At 37.9% G+C, this 13,890-nt stretch overlaps 1 pseudogene; it reads right to left on the bottom strand.

Annotated features, from left to right (window-relative positions):
- Nucleotides 1-6,378: 6,378 nt before the first annotated feature.
- LOC122754740 lies at nt 6,379-8,340 on the bottom strand (annotated as a pseudogene).
- Nucleotides 8,341-13,890: the final 5,550 nt, after the last annotated feature.

The raw sequence follows: 13,890 nt of genomic DNA, 5'->3' as shown, positions 1-13,890 counted from the left end.
TCAGGTGTGTTCTAGATCCTCTTCCCTTGAAGCCAAAGCCTGGAATACTTCTGATCAGCATAGGTGTACTTGGTATCTCTTGACAATGGTAGGTACTTCAATCTTCTCCTACACAGTCATCAGACCCCCACACTGTCCTTGAGATGAAAGTTTCTAAGGGTGAGGCTTCCTCTCAACCCAGCTGCCCCCAGGGCTTATTGTTTGTTGATCCTTCAGAGTCACCCTGGAAGTGTTTGCGCTTTGCTCAAGTTGAACCTCTAGCTCAGAGATTTGGGTCTTTTCTGGGGTCTTTTAAATTTGTCTTAGGAGAACAACTGCTTTGCCCCATGTTTATTTCTGCTTTTTTGGGGCAATGTTCTATCTTTTTTTGTGGAGGAAATTTGAAGAAAGTTTTCTGATCTACTCTGCCATATTCCCAGAATCCTCCTCAGCAAGATAAAATTAGATGCTAAAGATGATTCCATCTATTCAGGGTGGCAGTGAAATCATGTATTTTGATGTTTCTATTTTTTTCCATAAAATGAGATCTTTCTCTTTCTTGCATCTTCAACTTCACTTCCAATACCTGCAATTCCTTCATTTGCTAAAGCTTTTTGGTTAAGAAACTTCATTCAGGTTATCCTTCAGTTTTTGAGAATAACAGACTCCATTTGACAAATGGTTTTCTCTTGCCATATTGCCAGTATCAGACTGTCATAACTGAATCAATATGGCTGCTCTTCAAAATTTGCAAACATCTATGATGAGATTTCTTTAGCGACTCCTCCATTTGAGTTAGCTCCTTCAGCTCTTCCAAGCTCTCAGTCAATATTAGCTATAACTGCCTTTAGCACCTCCTTAAACTCTTCCTCAGATTTCTCTTTATTTAATGGTCTTTGGGTACATCAAAGAGGACAAGCACCTGTGGTGTGAGGGCTTGCCAAAACCTTTCCAGGGCTGCTCATCCACTTTTGATGTACACCCAGCACTCAACTTTCACCTGTGACTCCAAGAAGCTGTAGCATTCTCAGTGGCCATACCCTGGAAATTCATCTTGGCAGATAGACTAGCCCAGATTGAAGGTAATTTATGGGTCACAAAACTGTTGATGAGTTAGGGTGATGTGAGGACTTCCCATAATGGAATTGACTTAGAACTTGGTCAGACAATGAAATGCCAATGTCATCCATTACAGCCCAGGTCATCATCAATCCTCCTGGCTTTTGTCTTGCCATTAGACTTCAATGACCATGGAAAAGAATGAGGCCAAGGACTATTCAACTCTGCCTCATTTAAATCCAATTCACACGAGAGTCAAGACATCCCCCTTGATGTCACTGGTTCTCTTTGAAAATGGACAAACAATATTTACTGGTTTATGGATCCCTAGGCAGCTAGGTGGAACAGTGGATAAAATACCAGGCCTGAAGCCAAGAAGACTAATTTTTCTGAGTTCAAATCTGGTCTCATACACTTACTACCTGTGGGATGCTGGAGCTAGTCATGTAACCCTGTTTGTTTCAGCTCCTCATTTGTAAAATGAATTGGAGTATCTTTGCCAAATAACCCCCAAATTAGATAATGAACAGTCTCTCACACAACTGAAATGACATAACAACAGTTCTCTTTAATTATCTTCTTAACATCAGGCTCTATATTCTTCCTTTGCCTCTGCTTGATGGTTTTGAACAAATCATTCAGTGGGCATGTTGAGATGAAAGCCTTGTGGAGTTTTACCTCTTTGAAACTCTGGGGTATAAGATTCTTAGAAGCGCCTTGATGTTGTGTCTCTACAGGTTAACCGTCTTCCAGCGTGAAATGGGGCTAGCAGGGGAACATAGACCCCAGCCCATGATGCTCACAGGCACAGAAAGCCCATCCCTTGCTCCTAGCTATGAACTGCTCTCTTATCAGTCCCCAGATCCACATCTTGAAATATCATTTTGCACTGGATATCTCATAGGTATATTATACTCTACATATTTAAAACTGAGCTAATTATCTTTCCCTCTCAAACCCATTCTTCCTTTGAACTTTCCTATTAGTATTGAAGATAATACTGTCCTGCTAGTCAATTTAGTTCAAATCCTTGGCATCATTTTCATGCTTATCCCACATAGCCAATCAGTTAACAAATCTGTTTCCTACATCCCATAATATCTCTTGCATATTCTCTCCCTCTTCATTCCTTACCAACCACAGTACTAGTTTAGGCTCTCACCCTCTTCTGCCCTTGTTCATTGCAATTCTCCCTCTCCCCCCTGTGTACTTTTTGCTTTAAGACTTTCTTTTTTCTTTCTTTTTGGTGAGGCAATTGGGGTTAACGTGACCTTGCCCCAGCGGTCACATAGCTAGTAAGTATCAAGTATCTGAGGCCAGATTTGAACTCAGGTCCTCCTGAATCCAGGGTCTGGTGATTTATCCACCTGTGCCACCTAGCTAGCCCTTGCTTTAAGACTTTTGAAATACCCCATCTTTGCATTTAAAATTTTATGATTGAATATATTTTTTAAAACCCCAAACTATGACAAACAATCATTCTGGTTTTCCTCAGAAGTCTAAATAGTGACTTTTAAAGCACCTTCTTAAAATGGATAGTAGCTATAGTTACTACCAGTACCTCTCTATGTCTTATTTCACCACATGCATTGAATTTTTTTTGTTTTTAATGTTATTTATTCACTTAAGAAGCATTTATTTTCCCCTCACCCAGCAATGAAAAGTAAAGAAAAACGAACCCTTCTAACAAACATTCAAAGTAAAGCAAAACAAGTTCCCACATTGACCCTGTCCAAAAATGTGTTGTCTTGTGCATTTTTAGTCCATTACTTCTCTGTGAAGAGGTGGATAGCATTCTGTATCACTCGTTCCCTGCAATATTGGTCATTGTGTTGATAAGAGTTCTTTGTCTATGATGCTCTTGTTATTGTAGAAATTGTTCTACTGATTCTATTCATTTCACCCTACGTCACTTCCTATGAATATTCCCAGGTTCCTGTTAAACCATTCCTTTCATCATTTATTACAGCATAATAGTATTAAATTATGTTCACATATGGAACTTTATTCTATCATTCCCCAATTGCTGTGAATCCCTTTAATTTCTAGTTTTTTGCCACTATAAAAAGAGATGCTATAAATATTTTTGTACATATAGGTCCTTTCCCCTCTTCTTTTGATTTCTTTGAGGTATAGACATGGCAGTAGTATCATTGAGTAAAAGGGCATGTACATTTTGGAAACAGTTTCAACTTGCTTTTCAGAATAATAGCTGGACCAATTCATAAGTGTACTGACAGTACATTTGAATGTGACTGTTTTCAGGTTTTGAGAGGTTAAAAGTCAAAAAGTGGTTAAATTAAGTAACTGTTTGGAGTCTTTTGAAAATTAAACAGGCACTTGGTTTTATAACTGACAGAATGATGAATTTCATGCATCTCATCTCATAAGGGAACAGAAAGTTACCTAACACCAGGATTTTCTGGTATGAGCAAATGCAATCTTCCATTACCACAAGTGTTTTATAAATAATTGAGAATGGGAAAACTGAATGCTTCTCTATTATTTGTGGTAATTATACATCTTGGTCAAGTATAGAGTAGTAAACTCTTCAATTTTTCTGGATAGCTATGGCATTTCAATGTCTTAACCAATTAATAAAAATTAGCTTTTACAAAGGGACATTTACTTTGAAGAAAAAGCAAAAACAGAACTTACAAACATATCCCTTCCATCACCTGGGGACACATTTTTCCCCTGTAACACTTTGGTTCCTGGGGAGAGTAAGCTCAGACTTAGCACACTTTCTATGTACCATTAACCCCACCAAGTTTGCTTCCAAATGCAGCATAGCTGGTGGATAGATGAATCAACTTTTCTGTCACTGCTGGGATAGGTCAGGCAAGTTGCTCAGGAATTTGCTCTTTACTGTCTGGCTTCTGGCAAATCTTGGCATGAACTCCAGCTCTGAGACTTCTTTTTCTTTGCTTTTCTGATCTTTCAAAGCTCCCAAGTTCATAGACATTTCAGACAGTCCTTAACTTAAAAGCATGAAAGAAGAGATACAACAGAGACAAAAACAACCACGGTGTATGCTCTTGTGGCTGCAGGATAGCTCCAAGTGAGAAAGCTTCTAAGGCCCCTTCCACATCTATCCTAGTGGGCTACAGAAACTCAACTTATTTCCTCAACAGTAATGAGATAAGAAAGACCTAGAACAAGCAACCTATGTGTGCTGATTAGTATCTTTTGAATGCACCCCAATTCTGGCTTCAGAGCCAACCAAAAATGCCCCTTTCCACCACTGTAGTTAGCAGATTGCAACCAGTTAACAGATTGTCTGTGCATACTCCAACGTCTACTTCTGACTGCACCAGCTGAGTAGGTTAAGCATGCTCAACCATCTCCTATTATATAGGAAATGAACAGAATTAATATGAAGAGAATAATTACACATAAAGACAGAGATGTTAAATATAAGGAAATTTGAAAATGAGGCTATCAGAAAATGCTTCATGTAGAAGGTAGTTCTTGAGCTGTGTGTTTTTTAAAATTTCCAATTAATTAATTTTAAGCTGTATCCTAAAGGAAATGAGAGATTCTTTGAACAAGGGAGGCATTCTAATAATGGGGAACAGTTAGTGTAAAGATGCAGAGATGGGAAATGGAATTTAGTGTATGAGGAAGAGAAAGAAGTCTGGTTTGGTTGTGTTGTAGAGTAAAGGAGCCTCAATGAGACTGGAACGACTGTTTGGGGTGAGGTTGTAAAGAGTTTTAAAATTGAAGTAGGGGAATTTATATTTTATTCCAGGGGCAATAGGAAGCCACTGGAGTTTATTGAGTAGGGGAGTGACCTGGTCAGATCTGTACCTAAGGAAAATTACTTTCTTGTTAGGGTAGAGAAGGAACTGAAGTGAGAAGAGACTTGAGGTAGGGAAACCAAATTGGAAGGCCATTGCAATTAACTGGTAAGAAGTGACGAGGGGGTTCAGCCAGGTGGCTCAGTGGATAAAGCACTGGCCCTGGATACAGGAGTACTTGAGTTCAAAGTCAATTTCAGACACTTACCAGCTATATGACCCTGGGCAAGTCACTTAACCCTCATTGCCCTGCAAAAATAAACAAACAAATAAACAGACAGACAGCGAAATAGAAAGTATATACATAGATGAATAAATACATGATGAATAAATAAATAAACACACAAACGAATGAATTAATGAATGAATAAATAAAAGAAGTGATGAGGGCTTGAAATAAGATGGTAAGTGAAAAAGTAGAGAGATGTAATTGAGTGTGGGAAATATTGTAGAGTCAGAAATAGCACAATTTGGCAAATGATTGACTATGTGGAGTTCTCTGAGGAATCTAGGAAGGTACCATAATTACAGATGTGAGAGACCTGAAGAATGGTGGTGATTTTGAGGGAAATAAGGAAGTTTGGAAGAGAAATAGGTTTGGGGGAAGAGATTTTTTTTTTGGAATATATGAAGTTTGAGATTCTCTGGGACATATAATTTGAAATGTCTACCAGATAATTGGTGATGTGGGCTTTAAGTTAAGGGGAGTAAGCAGGGCTGGATTTATAGACCTGTGTATCAGTGGCATAAAGATATCAACCAAACCCATGAGAGTTAATGAGATCACTAAGAGAGAGACTGTAGAGACAGAAGAGTAGGGGGTCTATGACAGAATCTTTCAGAAGGGCCACTATCAGGAGGCATGATCTGCAAATGAACAAGCAAAGGAAACTGAAATAGAGCTATTAGACATGTAGAAGAAGAAATAGGGGAGTTAAAAACACACAGAGGAGAGAAATCAATCAAGAGGGAAGGGTGGTCAATAAGGCCAAACAAAACAAGTAGATTGAGAAGCACGTGAACTGATAAAAGTCATTAAATTTGTCAATTAATATATCATTGGTAATTTGGGAGGGGAAAACAGTTTCAGTCAGGTGATAAGGTGGGAATTCAGATTATAAAGAGGTTATAAATGAGTAAAAGGAGAGGAAGTGGAAATGATGAATTTACAGCTTTTTCCTATCTATAGAAAAAGACTTGGAAAAGAAGCACAGAGAGAAAAATAGATGGAATAAATTATAGGTCTAATGAAAGATTTTTTTGAATCCTTTATCTTTATTCTCATGACCTAAAAATCATGTTTCTTTACTACAAGGAAAACATCTTTCACTAGAGAGAGGCAATTGCATGACTTCCATAGAAATTAATTCTGTTTTCTGCTCCTAAGATGGATAACACTCAGACAAAATTCCAGAAAGCTACAATGGATCATGTATTTTGACAGATCAGGAGATCACCAAATATTTCTAAATTACTTAAGACTAATCAGTAATCAGAAGCAAAAAAATGTGCTGGAAAGCCAGGTTCTTGCATTTAAAGATTAGATTCTAATCCAGTGTTTGATTAGCTGCTGTGCAATAGCTCTGCTTGGTGGCACAAAGAATGACTTCTGGATTCGTTTAGTGAGAACATCTATAAGCTGTTCTTTAGTAAACTAGCGAGCATCATCTATTTCATTTTTGTCATCTTGTCAACTGACAAAAGATATACTGAACACTGCCAACTTTGACTCCCACTTTCTTCTTCTACTTCTCTTCAAACAGCATCTTCTATTGTCTCCCCAGGTTTGACAAATCTAGCAAGGCATGTAAACATATGGGGGAATCTTTTCTGCCTGCCTAAAAGGCACTTGTTCCCATCAGGATGAAGAATTTGCATGATTACTACTGGATTAACTCTTGGGTAGGATGTATTATGAACTCCTTGAAGGCTGGGATGGTCTTCTTTTAAACATACTCTTTTATAGCCACCTTCTTCAATTTTATTTGCACTTCCACATGTTGGACAAAACTTATATCGGCTATGCCAGGCAAGAATAGATCTTGCTTGAGCTACTACCTCAGTTTCTTTTTTCTTTAAACTGTAGAAGAGCAGGCATTGGAGGATGAAGGAAGTAACAGTCTTCATGTCTTTGTTTAAACCCTTCAATAGAGATGGCATCATTACCAAGGGCAAACCAAGTAACCAACCCATCCTCATTTTCCTCTTTTGTGTCTTCCTCATTCATATTGTTAATTAATTCTTTTTTAATTCCAAGTTCTACCCCAAGAAAAACTAGGATGATATCATCAGGATTGGTTAAATAATCATTTATATGTATGTAGTTCAAGTGACAAAGCCTTACTTCTGGCTGTTGGCCAGTCAATGTAACCAATGGACTTAAATCTGAGAAAAGGATATAGACTGTGTCTGGATGGGATTGTTTAATTGATAGCAACATCAAATTTGTTCTTTTCTTGCTCTTCCTGTCTAGGATTGTCCTGCTAAAATAATTTTCATATTCCTCCATTTTGTTGAGCAGGAAAAATGGTTTCTGTATACCCATGGATTTAGACAATAAGGTAGCTACTGTGATGTTTAAAATCTAAATGAGTGGTCACCTTAAATGAGAAGTTTTAGCACCAGTCTTTGGGCATTAAGCATTTATTAAGGCATACTAGGTATTAGAAAAAAGAGAACATATAGAGTTAAGAAAAGGCCTATCTAGCCTAGAAGTCCAGCCTGGTCTAATTCTTCCTCAAGTTCTCTGCCATGAGCCTGCCTCAACCATGAACTCTCCTCAAACTGAGTGTGGAAGATTTTTATAGGTCTGGATCAGAGACAGTCCTTACACACTGCATCAAGTTGATTGGTTAGCATCATCCAAATCCATTGGTTCACTGGACTTGAAGGTGGTCTCAAGTTGGGTTCAAAGTCCTTAGCTTCTGAGAATAATACCTTCTTAAGGGCTAACCAGGTGTGGTTACAATCTAATTAACTTGAAGTAGGCTAATCAGCAGTCAATGACTCTCACTTAATTCAATCAGTTTAGATTAATCTCCAGGTGAGCCTTTGAATATCTGCCAAATCCCATTATTTTCTCACACTACATGCTTATAGCCCCAGCACTTAGCAATATCCAGTGAAGTCTGGTTTGATCTATTGACAATGGACCTGTCACACCCCTTTTCCAACAGAAACTGACAACAACCATGTGAATACCCCATTTCTTTACCGCATACATTAGAGTGGTCCAACCATTTTCAGAAGGTTTCATTATAAGAAATGGAAATCTGACTGAGGATTATTGGTAACTATTTATCTCCTTCAGCAGCTGAAGAGGCAAAATTTGGTAAAATCAGTCTTGTCCTGAGATTTCTTTTTAAAAGCACAGTCATTTTTCAGGCAGCTAGGTGTGTTTGCAGTGGATAAAACACTGGTCCTGGATTCAGGAAGGCCTTGAGTCAAATTCAGCCTCAGACCCTTGCACATTTATAGCTGTGTACCCCTCGCCGGCACCCATGTCACTCTAGCCCTCAATGCCTTGCAAAAAACCCAAACAAAATAAATAAAAATAAACACAAACCGCCATTCTCTCAGCAACTGCTTATTGACTGACCGGGGCACGTTTATCCAGAGGGTTGTTTCCTTTTTTTTTCCCCTTGGTGTCATCTTCAGATCCGGAAGGACTCCTGTTGTTTGTTTGTTTGTTGTGGTTTTATCCCCTGTTGCAAAGCCTCAGCAGTAACTGCCCCCAGGCCAAGCCCTCCCTCCACCTTTGGGGGGTGCCTCAGGCCTCTGGCCCTAATGAAAGATTTTTAAGGGATTGTATATTTGAGGACAATAAAAAAGGACCAGGATAATAGATAGGGAGAAATTGAAGGAGAGAGAGAGAGAGAGAGAGAGAGAGAGAGAGAGAGACTGAGGCTGTAATCTGATGGAGAATGTAGAAAGGGATGAGATCAAGGCACATATCCTTGCCTTGGCAAGAAGAAAAGTCATTTTATTTTCAGAGTCAGTAGGAAATGAGAAGAGAGTAGGGGGTGATATCAAGGCATTTTGAGATGGAGCGAGGAAGAGAGAGTACATGTTGAATGGCCTCAATTTTCTCAGTAAAATAAGAGGTGAAGTCTTTAGCTGAAAGCAAAGGATTAGCTGGAGGTGTGGAAATTATGAAGAGATGAGAGAAAGTTTGGAAAAGCTTTTGTGGGGAATGATATAGAGAAAGAATTATGGAAGAATAAAAGGATTGCCTCACTGCAGCGAGGCCCCAGTTGAAGTTGGGTTACTTGAATTTATAATCTACTCCAGCACCATTCTACAGCACATGAACAGGAGCAGAAGAAGGTTGTGGGAGCAATCCAGGGGTGAGTGTTGTAAAACAAGGAGGCATGGAATTGGAAGGTACAAGACAGTGTTGAATTGGGTAATTATAAGGGCAAGATTGAAAAAGGGAGGGAAGTGAAGTCAGAGTACACATGAAGGTGAAAGGGATGAAGGTGAATAATGTTTAGGAGAGGCAAAGCATAGGGAAAAATGGAAATGATAAAAGATTATGACCAGATAAAAGAATGAAAGTGTATAGTTAGGAAAATGAAACACGTGTGGATAATACTGTGTTCTGATCACTAATCCATATTTGGTTCCATGTATCACTAAAGGCTTAAAAAAACAATCTGTATTAAAACCATGTTCTAATCCTCCCTCCCCCTGCCCCACCATCCCATCCAGATGCAGATCCCAAGGTGGTTAAAAGAAGTTCAGAAAGATTAAAAACAAAGAAAAACTACTAGTAAGAGGACTAAAAGCAATTGTGAGGAGGTTTATTGGGGTCTCCAGAACTGTCCACCAAAGTCCTAAACATTTTACATTCTTCTTGCACAAAGGCCACAGCTAGGGTCCAAATCAATCCACCTGGGGCAAGGGAAAGGGCAGCAAGGTAACCAAAACTGCCCTAGATCTGTATCACAACTTCCTTGCTTGCAGGAATCTTGGCTGATACTGTTAACACTTGCCTTCCCAATATCCTGGCACACTAAATGCTAAGATGGAGTATGAGTATTATCATATCTATGTGTGGTTGAGGGCCCTTTTTAGGTAAATATTGAACTAGATATCCTCTGAATTCTCTTCCAACTTTGAGATTTTGTGTTTCCTTGACTTATAGAACATCACTGAGCTTATTAGTAACAGAGATGGGATTAGAAGTCAGATATGCTGATTCACATTACACGTATCTTTCTACTATGATTTACTGTCTCTTCTTGGGTAAATACAGTACTTAGATAAATAACTGCAACTCACTCTGGAACATTGTGGCACCATATGGTTATTTAACTGAATTTTTGCTTCAAAAATTCTCTACTGAAGTTAATTATGCTAGCTTATATGAATGTGGTCTGGGGAGGGGGTCATCTATGGCATGTAAGAAGAAGGAGACAAAGAAGAAAGATGTAACTACCCCTCTGCCTTTCTTTGGTGCTTGGAAATCTTGTCTGGCTCTTCTTTTTTACTGGAGGACTCATGAGGGAGGTATCTAGGTTGGAATGACAGAAGGCTTTAGGGAGTCTGTAGATGAAGAAGATGATGAGCCATTGCTTGAGGTCATGTCTACAACCAATTTGATGGAATCCGACTAAAACAGGTAAAATTCGTCAAAAAAGTTTTCATTTAACACATTTATTTCACAGCAATTTGTTTAGTATCTACTCTGCATGAAGCATTGTGTTTTGGTTCTGAGAAAGATAAATGAATTATATCCAGTCTTAGCTCTTTTTTTTTTTTTTTTTTTTTTTTTATCGAGGCAATTGGGGTTAAGTGACTTGCCCAGGGTCACACAGCTAGTAAGTGTTAAGTGTCTGAGGCCGAATTTGAACTCAGGTACTCCTGACTCCAGAGCCGGTGCTCTATCCACTGCGCCACCTAGCTGCCCCTAGTCTTAGCTCTTTTTAATGATCAGATAAAAATTATTATTATATCCCTATAAGCACTTTATACAATAGAATGCCAGTCACTCAACTAGGAAACTGATGAAGAAGATAGTATTTTGTTATCAGGTAACGAAAGACTTGAAAAACTCTAAATTGAATACAAGTAATATGAAAATTTTATAACAATATATAATTGACTGAGAAATAATGAATGTTTATAATTATCTAGTATTTTGAATGAACTAATATGGATCAGTCTTAGCTCTTAAGGAGCTTATGATCCAGTAGAGGAGATGAGATACCTACTCAAATAACTGTTATACAAAACTGAAAATTATAAATCCACAAGAGAAAGGCAACCTGGAATAATGATAGCGAGCCGGTCTCAATACCAGGAAGACCTAAATTCAAGTCCCACTTCTTGACAGACTGGATGTATGACTATGGGTAAGCTACTTAACCCCTTAATGTTCTAGGGAGGCATCTCTCTAAGATTAGAAATTTCAGAGAAGGGTGGAGAAACTGGCCTTGGTAGAGGGAGTTTCTTCTCCAATTAATTCCCCATACTACTGAAATCACACATTTAGTCTCTGTGCATCAGAGACATGAACCTAATGCTATGAAAATTCTAAGGTGGGAGAGATTATGTCTAGTAAGAAGAATCACAGAAGACTTCTTAGAGGGGGTAGCATTTGAACTTGGCACGGAATAATCAGTAAGCTTTGAATAAGTTGAGATGAGCATGGGTAGAAAGAATTCTATTTTTAGGAAACAGGATGAACAAACCCCTAGGAAAGAAGGATGTGCAAGTCATATAAATGGAGAAATGTAGTTTGAAATAAGGTTACACTAAATATTCTCTTTTTTCACAAATCCTAACCTCTGACAATTATTTCCAATTTTTCATATGTATATATATATATATATATATATATAGAGAGAGAGAGAGAGAGAGAGAGTGTGTATGTGTATGTGCATGTGTATGTGTGTATGTATGTGTGTGGATAGATAGATAAATAGGTAAATAGATAGGTAGGTAGATTGTGGTAATTGAGTGAAAGACTGACTCTATCTTGTGACTCAATTCTGAATCTAGATCAATTGCCTTTTTTATTCAAATATGCATCTAGTTCAATTTTTAGTGGGTGAGAAAACTTTATTCAATTATGGGAATTGTGAGAAAACTTTATTGTATTGCTTGAACTTAACCCTGTGTGACTGGGAAACTGGATCACCTTTACTTGTTTTCTAGAGACCCTTAATTAAGGACCTAGTTTATGCTGACCAGAAACCCATTCAGATCTGAAGATCAATGCAAGGAGTTTTCTCCCAATTATACACCTAAAGAATACCACATGTATTATCTGAAAACAGGCCTGTCCTGGCCAGTCAGTTACTATTGCCTTGTTCTTTTGATTGAATACAGATACCTGAAGGGGAGTGGGACACCTCTTTTTTCTGATATGAAGAAATTGTACCTGCTGCTCTCTCTCTCTCTTCAACTTGGAAACCCCCAATTCTCCAATTAGGAATCATATTATTTAATCTTGTATCCTGGTTTACTATCCTATTAATTATTTTAATTTACTACTCACAAATCTGTCTCCTAATTCAGGCTCTAGTGCCAAGCTGAGGAAATTCTAGTCCTGATTTGTGTTATGCAACTGCCATGTGCTGCTTAATAAATTGATATGTTCAGAAGCTCAAACTTTTGTTTCCTCATTTATTTCAGATTTTATCCATCACAATATCTTGTTTGTAAAAGGTTGTTTGCATGTTGTCTTTCCCATTAGACACTGGGATCCTTGATGTCAGGGAGTGTCTTTTACCTTCCTTTGTATCTCCAGTGCTTAGCACAATGTTTAGCACATAGTAGGCACTTAAATTCTTGCTGACTGAATAACCTGTAAGTATTAACATTACATTTAAGTGAGCAGACAGATATTAAACAATTTAGTCAACCAGTCATTTCGCATTATGTAGATGTATTTTGCTTTCCTTCCAAGTAAAAAAAAATGACTTGAAATATTCGCTTTTGCCTAGGTAGCAATATATCTTAAAACCCAAAGGTTTTTAATTCAGCCAAGTGAGTTATTTTTGAAACAGCCCGTTAGTAAAAAGTCGTTCAATGGGATTCTACCTTTCTGATCTCAAATAGGCTGGTATCTGCTGTTAGAGCTAAATCCTAAAGTCAGGTAAGTATTAATTGAAAGGAAATACAGGGGACAATAGGCAACTGTATTGACAGTGATGGTGCTAGTGAAGGAGGAAAGGATACAATGCTTGTTGTATTAGACTGAGTACAAAGATGAAGCCCAGGTTGATGCGGCTCTGCACATAGAATTCCTTCAGTGGCGCCTTTTGAAGTTGGCCTAGGCTGTGCCAAATCTATGGAAACGGGAAGAATTTAAGACCAAACAAGAGACAGAGGGTGTTATGAGATGTAAAAAGGAAAATTGTGATCTATATAAATTAAAAATGTTTTTTACACAAACAAAAATCAATGTAGCCAAGAATAGAAAGCAGAAAACTGAAAAAAAATTCAGCACGTAGTTTCTTGATAAAGGCCTCAGTTCTCAAAATATCTAGAGAACTGAGTTAAATTTGTGAGAATTACACATCATTTCCCAATTGATAAATAGTCAAATGACATTGAACAGCATTTTTCTGAAGGAAAAAAGTCAAAGCTATGAAAGTCTTTCAAAATCTATAAGTCAATAAAATGCTCTAATCACCATTGATTAGACAAATGTAAACTAAAACCACTCTGAGGTAGTACCTCATACCTACCACTTTGGCTAATATGACAGAAAAGAATGTCAAATGTTGGAGGGTATGTGGAAAAATTGGTACATAATGCACTATTGGTAAAATTGTGATCTGATTCAACCATTCTGGAGAACAATTTGGAACTATGCCCAAATAGTTATAAAACTGCACATACTCATTGACCTGGAAATATCACTCACTAGTAGGTCTGTGTCCCAAAGAGAGAAAAAATGAAAAGGAAAATGACTTATATGTACAAAAATATTTATAGCAGCTCTTTTTGTGGTGACAAAGAGTTGGAAATTGAAGGAATGCCCATTCATTAGGGAATGGCTAAACAAGTTGTGGTATATGGTTGTGATGGTAGATACTTT

The sequence above is a fragment of the Dromiciops gliroides genome, chromosome 4 (genome assembly GCF_019393635.1).
Source record: "Dromiciops gliroides isolate mDroGli1 chromosome 4, mDroGli1.pri, whole genome shotgun sequence".
In the NCBI taxonomy this organism is placed as follows: Eukaryota; Metazoa; Chordata; class Mammalia; order Microbiotheria; family Microbiotheriidae; genus Dromiciops; species Dromiciops gliroides.
This window is presented reverse-complemented; position numbering and strand designations above follow the sequence as displayed.